The 12885-nt window shown below is 40.8% G+C and overlaps 1 long non-coding RNA gene across 3 annotated transcripts in view; it reads left to right on the forward strand.

The window, feature by feature from the left end:
• The first annotated feature begins 2782 nt into the window (after nt 1–2782).
• Nucleotides 2783–12885, forward strand: part of LOC142838860 (uncharacterized) — a 91654-nt gene continuing 81551 nt past the window's right edge. For 2 of the 3 annotated variants that reach the window (XR_012908640.1, XR_012908641.1), the window contains exons 1-3: nt 2783–2910; nt 3242–3382; nt 5761–5820. This is a non-coding gene — a long non-coding RNA (uncharacterized LOC142838860). Of the gene's footprint in view, nt 2911–3241; nt 3383–5760; nt 5821–6916; nt 7018–12885 lie in introns of those variants that run through there. The other variant, XR_012908642.1, reaches the window with a different exon arrangement.

Below are 12885 nucleotides of genomic sequence, written 5' to 3' on the forward strand. Positions count from 1 at the left end.
ATTAGAATTTTAATATGTAATCTAAGCCATTTGTAGAGGGTGCTCAGAGGTGATTTTCTGTGTATCTAATAGCTGCACGGAGAACTTAGATAATGTTTAATTTGGTGGAGAGACTATTTTTAACTTTCCTGCAGTTGAGTTACTTAAAGCATTCCTGAAGGATCCCTCAGAAGTCACAGGAGCCTGGGGTTTATTATGGGAATAACTGAAGCACACTGTAGCATATCCTGAGGGGGGGGGTATAAAAATTGGAAGATTCCCTAATATAATGAAGATGTTATGTTTCCTCCTGCATCTCTTCTGGAAAACTCCATTTGGGTCTCTCAGACCAAGCTATATAGACACAAAGAGTTAATACCTAATATCCAAGGACCCAGAGTTCCCCTGGCTGCTGGGTAGGGTAGAACCTCACACTCTTCTGTGTTTAGACTTTACAAGGCCAGCACATGGCAGCTTGTTTTTTCTTTCAAAGAGCAGTTGGCACATCCTGTTGAAGTCTTACTTGAGGTGACTTCTTTGGCAAATTGGGGACGGCTGTGAATTCTAAGCTTAGGGCTATAGTGATGACCTGGAAGTGACATAGACATCCTAGTAGGAACTTCATGAAAAAGGAAAAAAAAGCCACTAAGATCTTTCCCCTACTCCAAAGCATAAAACAATGTGTGCCATGCACAAACCGAGACCCGTTTAAGCACAGCAGACACACGTAATGCCCCTATGCTCCCCGTCGTATGCCTATTCTGCATTTCCCTGTGCGCATGACTCTCACTAATGTTGATAGCCCTCTTCACACGCCCCCAGAAAATGGTGCCCCCTGACTGTGAGAACTGTCCGTATTCAAACCTGTTAAGAGCTGAATGTTTAAAGCCAGTTTGGCACACCAAAGCTCAGTTCTCTGATGAGCACAGAAGAGGAACAGAAAGATCAAAAGGGGGAGGGCATAAAAGGCAACATCTGGATAGGGCCTGGGTACGGCTCTAATTAAACACACTTATTCCTAAGTCTTCTCATGTGCTCAGGAGCGAGAGGCTACACGCCTCCTCTGTACTTAGGGGCAGCACTAAGAGCTGGGGATAGGTGTCACCTCTGCTGAGATCTAGGGCTCTCCTGTTGAAGGTTCTATAGCCTGTCTTCCTTGCTCTCATTGAATGAGCTTCTGCTATTTTGTTACTGGGATAGTCATAGCAAAGATTTTTCATTGGCAGAGCAGAGAACACATTCTTTAAGATAGGCTTTGGGGGGAAAATCAGATTATGCACAGGGAAGAAATGAGCTGCAAGGTCCCCTTGTTTTATCCTCGGCTTAGACGTTAGCAGTTGGTGTGTTTAGTAAGAAAACGTTTATACTTTTGCTCTTTGTTCAGATGAAATCAGATGGCATCCTGGGTCTGATAGAAGTCTGAGCAGAGAGCCCAAGGCAGCCTTTTCAGATGTCACCAAGTTAAGCAATTTTCACTTCTGGGTTTCCAAAGCCTGTATTAATTGCTCAGAGACCTAGTCAAGTCAGCATGACCCGAAGTGGTTTCAAAATGCTGGAATTTGGGAGAAGAAACACTCACCCATCCCCATGCAGAGTTTCCTAAAACACCCTGACGTCATCTAGTACTAGTTTGCTTTTTAAAAATAAACAAAACAAACCCCAAGTATTTGGGAGAAGCTGTTCGGCAGGGCATAGCTGTGTTCTACATGTCTCATTACCATTAACAGCCATGCATGACTAACCCCCCCCCCCCTCCTGCTCTCAGTGTTTACCCTCTGGCTTTGTAAAGTGATGCCTGAGTGTGGATTTTACAAAGAGATTTCTTAACCATCTCTGCTCTCGGTAGCATCCCTCCTATTTCAGCCCATGCCGTTTCCCTTGAGGGAACTCTGACAACAATGTATGGTGTTCGTTCTGGAGAAAGCAGAGGGCACACAGTGGGTCTTTTCTCAGTCACCTCTTATCTTGACTCAGTGACAAGATACGTTTTCTCTTATTCTGTTCTCTATTTTCCATCATTGTCCTATGATCAGGAGCAAAGCCTCCGTTTGCACCCTATCAAGGAAAAACATTCAATTAATACACTACGTGTATTAGAACGCAGTGTGGCCCGCTGAGGTCTAGGAATTTGGAGAATCAAATGTTCTGTCTGAATCTTCAGACCTACCAAGGAGAACGGGGAAATAAGTCATTTTTCTCTGAGCTTCTCTAATTTTGCATGGTATGGGCATTGGGGAGGAACTGAAGATGACAGATAGTTGGGGGGATTCTTGAAAAAGCAGTAGTGTTTATTAAAAGGACGGGGAATCAAAAAGAGTCCAGCTGTAGGGAAACAGATTTACTGGGGTTGGCTCTGATAGGGAATGTCTTAAATGGGCTTTACCCCTATGCTCAATATTGGGACTCTCTTGGTTTAAGGGAGGGAGGGGCTTCATCTGTGCTGGGACATACATCTTTATGGCCAGGGTATTTGAAATAACCTTGATTTTCATCTTCTTTTTAAAATAGAAAACCCTTGCACGCCAAGGGTTTTCTCTTACGTGCCGTCTTCCTCTTATCACCTAACACTTCATTTCTTCCCAGAAAAAAAAAAGAGAGAGAGAGAGAGAGAAGACATTTACCATCAAATGCAAATTTCAGGACCAGTAGCTAAAGTCCCTCCCTATAAAAGAAGCAGTTCCTGCCAGGAGACCATCCACCTCAGCCCCAGTTATTTCTTGTGGGTGATGAGGAGACCTGAGTCTCTCAGCAAAAGGCACTAGGAAAGAAGGAGTTAAAATGAAGGCAGGCTCGCTGGTTTGCTGAGATCTGTCGGAGGCTGACTGGCTGGCTACATATCTGTCTCCGGAACAATAGGTACCTGTATTCTGCACGGGCTGCTGGGCAGAGCTAGCACTCTGGAGAAGGGCTGCCTCTGTCTGCGCCCTCCTGGTGAGACTCCCCAATGACAGTCCTACTTTTCAGAGGAGGGGGAAAGAAAAAACTAGCTGTCTACACTGCTGCTGAAGGACAAAGCTCTGACCATCTTTGTCCTGGCTTCACTTGGCTAGAGGTTCTTAGTCTCAAGTCAGCAGTTGGGCTGGCTGGCTTGCTTTCTCTTAGTCTCTCTTTAGTGCCTCCTCTCTCTCTCTCTCTCTCTCTCTCTCTCTCTCTCTCTCTCTCTCTCTCTCTCTCTCTCTCTCCCCCCGTCTCTTCCTCCCCTCCCTCCTCTCTCCCTCTCATTTTCTTTCCGCCACCCTTCCTCTCTCATTTCCCCTCATAGGTTCAATGCAGGCAGCTGAGTGTCACAGCTCTAACTGAGACACACAGTAATCAACACACCGGAGTCAATTCCCATGATGGCAAGAGGGGAAACCGGAGGAGGTGACTACGATGATGAGAACATTCTTCTACCAAGTTTTAGGTAAGAAAACATTTATATGAAATCTTTACATTTCTGTATCTTTGTGACCGAGAGAGACATTCGTGATTCTAAAAGGAAGTCTCTATAGGTAGATATTTTTTTAAGAGGGCATCTTCCCTTGCTGTCCCTTGCCTATAGAACCTGTCTGTGTTCACACAGGTCTTTGTGTTATTAAAACCTTAGAGGTGAGGTTTGAGCAGGGCTGGGGAAGGGTGGGCTGCTTTTTATGTCTGTGTGGTGACATTTATCATGCTGTTTAAATCTGTATCTGTTTTAAAAAAAAGAATTTCTGTTTGACGATAGTAACGTTTTGTGCAAGGCGGAGCATATGGCTGTGCAGAATTCAAGTGATGTTCTCTCGTTCTTAATTCTTAATTATTTTCACACTCAACCGTACTGAGGTCAGAGAGTTTTAAAAATTAATGAGATTCCCTGTGGAGCTCAAATAGTAACATCTACGTGGAGCCTCCACGAAAAGATTAGGCTGCTAGGTTTTTGCCATAACTTGCCTGTCTTACTTTGAATACATGCCATTTGACGCCTATGCAGGGTACAATAGTTTCTGGGAGTTGATGTGATTTGGAGACCAGCCCTGAATTTGTTGTTGAGTGACCAGGAGACATCTAGTCTCAGGCTGCTGAGGATGAACACTCTGTGTGGAGAGACATTCCTAAAACTTCGCCGGCGTTATGGTCATGACAATGGAGGGTGTCAGGGACTTTCGAGGAAACAGCAGGTGATGAATGAGACACATGCTAAAAAAAAAAAAAATCGGCAAACGTGTTTTTATTTTAAGTACCATGTAAAAAAGCCCAGCAGCTCTTTGGGATCAAAGATTGCTGGTATGAACAAAGAGGCGAGGAGCCACACAGGTGAAAATTCTTTGTCACAGAACGAAGTCGAGAGCGTGGGTTAAGGGCAGCGAGTGGTTTTTTATCTTCATTCTTGACCCGCCCCCCCCCACCCCCAAGGTGGTTCACTGGGAGAGTCCAGGCGTTTTAAAAGGTACCTAAGAACTTGTATTTCCCACAATTTAAAGACATTGTTTATTTTCGTGGTACAAGACACTGTTTCTATGAGGGGTACTGCAAAGCCTTCTGAACATACAGTAATCTGGGCTAAGGATGCTTTTATCCCCAGATTCCATTTACGAGATCTATTCAGGTCTTCCCGTGATATATTGTTATGTAAATACTGTTCGGCCAGGGAAAGCGGGCTATGGAGATTCAATTTACTTTGGAAGTTGTTCATTATAGCAAGGAGGAAGGTTATTTATTTGATACGAGTCAGAGGCTGGGAATGACTTTTTCATTGTGGTACCTTTTGTGATGGGTGCAGGGTGATCTAATCTTTTTAATTTTGGCTTTCACACCAGAGGAGATGAAAAGAGATCTGAACTCATTTATCGGTTGCTAGGTCCTTCTGGAAGCCCAAGTTCTGCTTGTGGTTGCTATGGCCAGCCTGACCTCAATCTCTGTGTTTGAGGGACTTAAGCGGTCTTTTTTTTTTTTTTTAATTGAGGAACATGTACCTTGATTTATGTCCAAACTGTAGCTGAACGTCTTTGTCTGTGGGTGATGTATGGTGCAGACCATTTCATCAGTTCTTACGAGTAAACACCGCTGTCCCACTAAAAATATGTTTTGTTCGGAGTTAATGGTATGGAACAGAGCATTCTCCACAAACAGCTATCTTTTATTGTGCTGGGGCCGCGGAAACGCTGAGCAAAGTGCAGGAAATTGGCATCAGTCCTCGCGTCTATTAGCATTTCATTTGTGAGTCGCACATGAGACGGTAGGTGGACAGAGGGAGCCAGGAAGGGTGCCTTGCTGTTCTCCCTTTCTCAGCTGGGGCCGCCTCGCCGGTAGCCGCCTTCGCCAGGACCCAGTAAATCAGCCTTAGTTCCCCTGACTCCGTGAGCATCGCTTTGCCCAAGCTCTAAAGCTCACCGGGGCGGGCGAGCTGTGACTTGGTGCTAGGGACCTGGACTCTTAGGCTGGCTATTTGAGGGAAAGTTGCTGAGTCCGATATCGGCAATTCCCAGGAACGGAGTGTTTGTGTGCTATTGAAGGATTTTCAGTCGCTTGCTTTCTAGATCCTTGTTAGAAAGGAGCCTGGGTGATTGAGGGACTATGGAGAACGCAGCCCCGTGCAGCAGACGAGACCGAATACGGTCCTGCTCCCTTAAAAACTGCTAATTGATGGATGCTGCGGGCAACACACACTGTGAATAAGATGATTAGGGGGAAACAAGAATCAGGAAAGGCTTGTATTGCCACTAGCCTGGTTAGTTTCCTTCTTAAAGCGGCTTGGTAGATTTTTTTCCCTTTTTTTCTTTTTAAGTAATATGCTAATGGTTTTTATTCTAAACCGGCCAGCACTGACTATCCTCCGGAAAATGGGATCCAGGAGAAGTGACGCCCTCCTCGAACTGAAAGGTAAAGAAAAAAAAAATCAACGTTTTATTTCCTTTCAAATATTGCATGTGCTTTTTTGCCAAGAGTGTTGGAAAACTGCTTTCTAAATATGATTGCTTAAATTTTGAATAGTTTTCATTTCACGTGTTAGGTTAGAAGAGAACCGGTTAGAATTTTATTGTCAGTCATTTGCCAAAGACTGCCCAGCTTTTGTTAACCAAGTGCAATCAGGTGCCTTCTGTGTTTCTTTTCAACCTCGGGAATGGAGAGCTGCTGCTGATTGCTTGGGTGTCCACCCTCATGGGGAGGGGGGGGGGTGTTGTCAGTAAAAAAAAAAATGATCTTTAGGTTGTGTAGATTTTATTGTTAGAGCTAGTAAACTTTAGCCAGAACTACAGCATGTTAAAGATCTCCTCTGGCTTGAACATTCTTTACAGGGTTCCTAGGTTTCCAAAAGCCAGGGTAAAGATGCCCTTATTGTTTAATTGCAATTGTTCCACTCCTCTTCAGCTTTTAGTGAGAAGCTTTCAAAAGTTCTGTGCTGCCTTGCTTAAGTAATACATGGTGGCTTGAAATAATTTTGAAATAACTGATTTTTTTCCCCACAAGGTTTTTGTTTTATTTATTTATTTATTTATTTATTTTTTTAAAAACTGTTTTATGCATGCTTTATGGACCTCAGCTTTGCAGAGCTAAACTCTGGCTCCCTTTGCTGGGGTTTCTGGCTGCAGGTCTTCTCGAAGGCAGCATCTTCTGGGAGTCATTAATTTCATAAGACATATTTAATTGTAGCTACCTGAAGACAAATACAGCCTGGTACGTATAGGAGGGTATTGTTGTAATATAAGATGTCATAAATTTCACGCTGTGTTTTGCTTTGCTGTGATTTCAGAGGACTTTAAGTCAGTCCTGGATAGCAGTCCATTTGCAGGAGCGATTCAATCCACTCTAAAGAATCTGGGGGAAAGGCCTGTAATGACATTTTGATGACTTTCGTTTTAAGGTGTAATAGAAATTGAGTAAGATATTTTAATAGCCACTCTCTAATATCTCACTCCAAATGCTATGTTTTTATTGCTCATTCTAGCTTCCCATTTTCTGGGGCTGTTAATGTTGGCTGGTAATTGTTTTGTTATCTGTAGGAATCATTTTACCCTTATGTAAAAGTTATTTCAGAAAAAGTCTTGCTGCCTTTATCTGAGCTCCACTCTTAAAACAGTGAGTATTCCCAGCTTGCATCTGCTTTCATGTGTCACTTCCTAAGGATAATCTGTTGGTTCTGAAAGAAAGGAGTTCTCAGGATGATAGCCTGTGCTTTAAAAAGCAGACAGAAATGGCATGCAAGACAGGGGAGACCTGGCAAACGTAAGAAACGACTGGGGTGGGCACATTTTTTTTTTTAAAATTTTAAGTTAGACTAAGAAATAATGTACATACATATGCAGACATTATATGTTTTTATTGATAGATAAATGCAGATACATCACCTTAATGAGATTCCAGCGAATGGTACCAGGAACGCCTTGGCACTTCAATTCTTTCGGGAGCTGTACACACACACGTAGAGTTAATCACCTAGCTTTTGCAGAATAAAACCCTTTGGGAAAAGAAGTTGTGACACAGTGAATCAGTTGTCTTGGAATTCAAATGAAATCCTTCCATCAGTTTTTCCTGTGCAAGTTACACAGAGTCAATTGCTTCCAAACTGCATTGTTCTAAATGCTAATTAGGAATTAAAAATACAATTTAACTTGATGTGCGTGAATATTTAAAGTCAGAATATAATCCTGCTGAATGAATACACCATTAGTTTCATTTTTTCATCAAAGTAAAATTAAACTCTCATATCTGATTAAATTATTCCATTCTTGTGATATGTTTGGAAATATCTTGGCATCTGCTTTATTTTTGTAAATAATATTTTTTCCAAATATCTTTATAAGTACAGCTGGGTATTAAGAGAGTATTTTTTTTTTCCTTGACAACTCTAATTTTGTCTTTTGTCCTATGATGTACCAGTATTCTTACCTGTCTTCTAGAAAGTTGTATGGTCTTGGAAGCTATTTACCTAACCTATTTGTCAAGAGTTCGAGCTGAAAATTAACCCCAAACTTGTCTCTTTAGAGATTGTGTTGAAATTATCAAAAGGACTGAGTTGGTCTTGGGATATTGTTAATCACATGGTTTTTAGGATTCATTTCCCTGATACTAAGAAGGTTCTTGAATAATTTATTAAATATTTCCTTAAGCTACCTTATTTTTTTCAAACAATATTATCTAGTAAAATGCTTTTAGAATGTTACCTACCAGGGGATGGACCTTCTGGGATACTAGGGAAGACATCAGCCCAAGTAACTATTCTAGCAGGTTGGCAAGGATTCTCCTGATAAAGTTTTATCTGCAGGTTTGTATTGAATCATGTTCTCGACCCCACAACAGATTTTAATTTGTGTGGCCATCAAAGATACTAGAATGGTTTAAGAAAATAAAAGTTGTATTCAAAGCTTAATTGTCTGCCACTTACTAAAAAAAAAATGTTCAGACTTTGGAATGCAAAGATTGTATTAATGGTGTTTCTAATCTGATTAAGTTATTCTTTTTTCCTGATCCATTTCTTAGGAGATGGCCTGTATACATGTGTAATGACCTTGAATCCTTCTAACACTGCCAGACTTTATGATTTTCTAATAATGCACCATAGCAGACAGAACCTCTTTGCATCCTGAGTAATGTCTCCACGTCGCATATTGACGTCCTTGATGTTTCTTGACATTATTTAGCCACAGAACATTTGTCGTGTATAAACCCTCGGATTTCCCTCATGTTTCTGACAATTGAGTTCACAGTTCAAATGCAAATCCTGAAATAAATTACCAGGCTAGGGGTTTCCTTAGAGACAGAAAGATAAGGTCACACGTAGTGAATAGGAACATATGGCATATAGTTAATTATCTAAATCATAAGGATTTGAACATAGTGTGCTATAGACTTTTTGAAAAATACTGATTTTTCAGAAAGTATTTGTAGAATCCAATTTGCTAGAAGTTTCAAACATGGAAATCAGACATATGTTTAAAAGCCCACTCCCACTGTGAATCATAAATGTTCATGCCTTCAGAAAACATTCTTTAGTGTCTATAGTATGTTGACATGTCACTATTGATCAAGTTATCAACAGTATATATCTGTTTTTCACTATTATAGGGATCTTAGTGGATGTACACATATCATCTTGGAACATATTTCTCATGCTGATGTTTTAAATAATTTAAATATATCACACACACAAATATATGCACACACAAACATACACACACACATATACATACAATTACAAAGTCACACACACAAACATACACAACAAACATACACACACAAACAAATGTATACACATACAAACACATGCATACACATACACTCACACAGACACACACACACACAAACATACACTCCAAACATACACACACAAGCAGATGCACACACATGCATACACACAGGCACATGCAGAGCATACACACAAACACACGCGCACACACATAGTTAAGAATGCATAGATAGGTCAGTCAGCATGCACCTCGAGGAGTCATCTTACTGTCATATGTGTTTAAACATATTGAATATATATTTAAACATATATCTCAATGAATCCCTCCCTTCAACATTTAGATCTGCGATACAGCACACACTCAATAAATTTCCTCTTCCTTTCCTCTTCCAATGCTTCTTACACTATGACGAGAGTTTAAATTATAATCTACTATTTAAAGAGATTCTAAGTCTGGTTATTAATACCTAACATTTATTCACTGTATGCTAGATGTGGCTCTAAGTGCCCTTTTCTCTTACTATCTAATCTTCTTAACTACTTCGTAAGGAAGGTTCCACACACTCCTTTTTCAGATGAAGAAAGGAAGGTTTGGAGAAGCAAGATAACCTCCCCCAGTGTCACAAAGCTAGCCAATAGCTATGATGACTTAAAGCCCAAGTTCTTCAGGTTCTATTAATTTTTCTAATCACTCAACAAATATTATTGAGCCCCGGGAAAGGCTTAGACTTGTTCAAGACACTCAGAATAAAGGTGTAGCTATGGTAGGCTTTAAAGCCCTTGGACTCAATTTCCCCAATCTCTGTCTATAGAGTGAAGGCACCTCCCAGCTAGAGTGACATTTCCCTAGCATCCAATGATTTCCTTGAGGCAAAGGAAGGCGATTTTATGAAATGTCTTCCCTCTTTACATCTTAGCACCTCACTTCAGTCCTTTGCAACTGCATTATTGCCTCTTTCTAAACAGGAATTCTATCCCAGAAGCCCATCTTCCTCATGAAGCCAGTTAAGCTTGTCCTGAATTTTCTCTCATTATTCCTGTACCCCAAACAATTTTCCAGTGCCCTTTCAAACTGTTCCCCTGCTTTCAGGTGCCCGAGAAAAAACTCGTGGATCTCAAGAAACCCATTTTAGAAACGAAATCCTCAAATGCTCTACTCGGCAGTGATCATTTGACCCATGGCTTTTCCGACTACTAAGGTGAAATCAGACTGGGAAAAGCCCCTCCCATGCTTGGTGTCAGTGTTTGTGGATGCACCCAGCTGACAAGTTGTCAGAGAATTCAGGGAAACAGCAGTGAAATCGAGGAAGAAAGAAAGTGTAGGGTTAGGAAGCTTGGGACTCAGTGCCCTCCTGCCTAACAGAATGCCCAGTGCCTGAGCAATCTCCCATCACATAGCACATCTCCCAGTCACACTAGGAGGGTGAGAGAGATGAAAGAGGCAGAGACCACTGTGGGGAATTTGCATTCAGAACCCAGCATCTTTAAAACTTCCATATGTTTGTATCATGGTTAGAGACCGCATCAAGGATGGTACAGGTGAATACAATGCAGTCATTATCAACTGCAACTTTTCTTCTTCTCGGGATAAGCTGCCATCTTAAAATAACACGTACATTTGAGAAGGGATGAGCATCTGTAGTTTCTAAGAGAAAACACACATGCTGATGTACTCCGTCTCTGAGTCCACAGCAGAGATGACACATACTGATGTTGTTGGTTTCATGATTTTACTCTATACATGATTATTCTTCTAGTGTGTGGGACATATTTCACCCTTATAAAAGTTGCTCCTCACCCCACCCTCACTCCACCCAAGACCTTTCTCTTTAGCCAATATTAAGATTTGCTAGTTAATCCTTCATACTAGATTTTACATTCAACAAATGTTAAACCCAATCTTCGATGTTCTGATGCAAATATTCTTTATTAACCATCATCTCCTAAGGTTACTTTAATTTATGGTTTTGTTCAATTGAATTAAAAAATGTAGCCTTCACAGACATACAGAAGTACCTACATCTGTATTTCTGTGCTGTCTCATTCCAAGTTATTTTAGGTACAAATCCAGTGGGCATCTTTTAAAAGCAGATATTACGCCTGACTTCTGCTTTGGGGCTATTCTATTGCCTGTGAAAGCCAGATTTATATATGTGGATCCGAATATAGAATTTGTTTCAGGGAGATAGTAGATAGATAGATAGATAGATAGATAGATAGATAGATAGATAGATACATACATACATACATACATACATACATACTTAAAATATGTACTAATTTTCCTTGGATATTTGAGCATAGTGTTATGTGATGTACCTTTTGGACATTTAGGGATGGATGCATTTGGAACTGCTCTGTACTTTGGGGACTGCTTGTTCTCTTAAGTAGGGATGGTTAAGCTTTGGCCCTAAGGCTCTGAGCTTGCCTTACTTTACAAAACAAGGAAGGAATATTTCTTCAGCCAGTTGAAATAGCAGCAGCTGAACACGCCACTGGAGTTCCAAAAACAAAATGGGCTCTAGACACTTATCATACACTGTGTGATGTTGATAAAGGGCAAGAGATGGCTTGGAATTCCTTTAACCCCAACTTCCTATGGTTCCCTCACTTTGACATGAATTTCAGGCATGAGCCCTGGCACCTAGCTACAGTGTCTAATTGTTGGTATCTGGCTGCCACCTGGATGCACAGTCGAGAGCAGTGGATGGCAGACAATATTTAGCCCCCACGATTTTGCCATAAGGACAGACCACATGCAGTTGACAGTAAATATTCAATTAGCCAGTTTCCCAGTGCACTCCCAATGAGTTAAGTTGGTTGAAGTCCCTTACAATTTTGATTGTCTCTGTCTTGAACTCAAAGCACACAAATTTGGATACATTGACTATTAATTGGAATGTACACATCTAAAGAATGTACTTTAGAAATAGGCTATTTCTAACTAATTTTTTCAAAAGATCACAAAGAAAACCCACCTTGCACTCTCTCCTTCATTGGCTGGATGTGGACTTAAGATGAAAAAAGGAAGAAGAAAGGAAGAAGAAAGACTGTAAGTGACGCACGAATAATAGCATTCTGTTTTTAGGCGTGTTGAGTGATGATGCTGTTGATCTTTAAAAGAAATTCCATGTGGTGACATTTACAAAAATAGTTTCATGTTAGCAGCTTTTAATTTTAATTTAAAAGATATCTGGAGAGCGGTGAACGTTTCAAGTGGCAAGGCAATTACCTACAAGGTGCACACACACTTGGTGGAACCGGAAGCACATGGTGACTCTCATTCAGGCTTGCGCTCGTGTTTCCTGAGTGCCAAATGCTATAGAATAGAACTATCTGAGGGAAGAAGCTACCATTTTAAAGACTGAGTCTGTTTTTTTTTAAAGTCCAGTGTTTTAAAAGAGCCAAAACGATTTGACTCCATTTTATACTCTTCATCTTTATCCCATAATTCTATGCAGTGACATCCCACCCATTTGAGTTCACCCGCTTCTTGGTGGATCTCTAACATTTATTTATAAACATCTTAAACTTATTCTCTGCAGTGGTTTTAATTTTTTGTTGGCTAACTACAATTAAAAAGTGGCCATGGAGTTTTTAAAATTTAACATTTTTCTACAATTTGGAGAACTCAGTGTTTACATTTCAAGTAAGGACAAAATGGTGTCATATAGGGCCTTGGTAACTCAAATGGTATGTCTTTGATTCAATGACCAGGATTGTTATAAATTTGGAAGATGTAGGCATTTCCTCACTCTCTT

The sequence above is a fragment of the Microtus pennsylvanicus genome, chromosome 20, assembly GCF_037038515.1.
Source record: "Microtus pennsylvanicus isolate mMicPen1 chromosome 20, mMicPen1.hap1, whole genome shotgun sequence".
In the NCBI taxonomy this organism is placed as follows: domain Eukaryota; kingdom Metazoa; phylum Chordata; class Mammalia; order Rodentia; family Cricetidae; genus Microtus; species Microtus pennsylvanicus.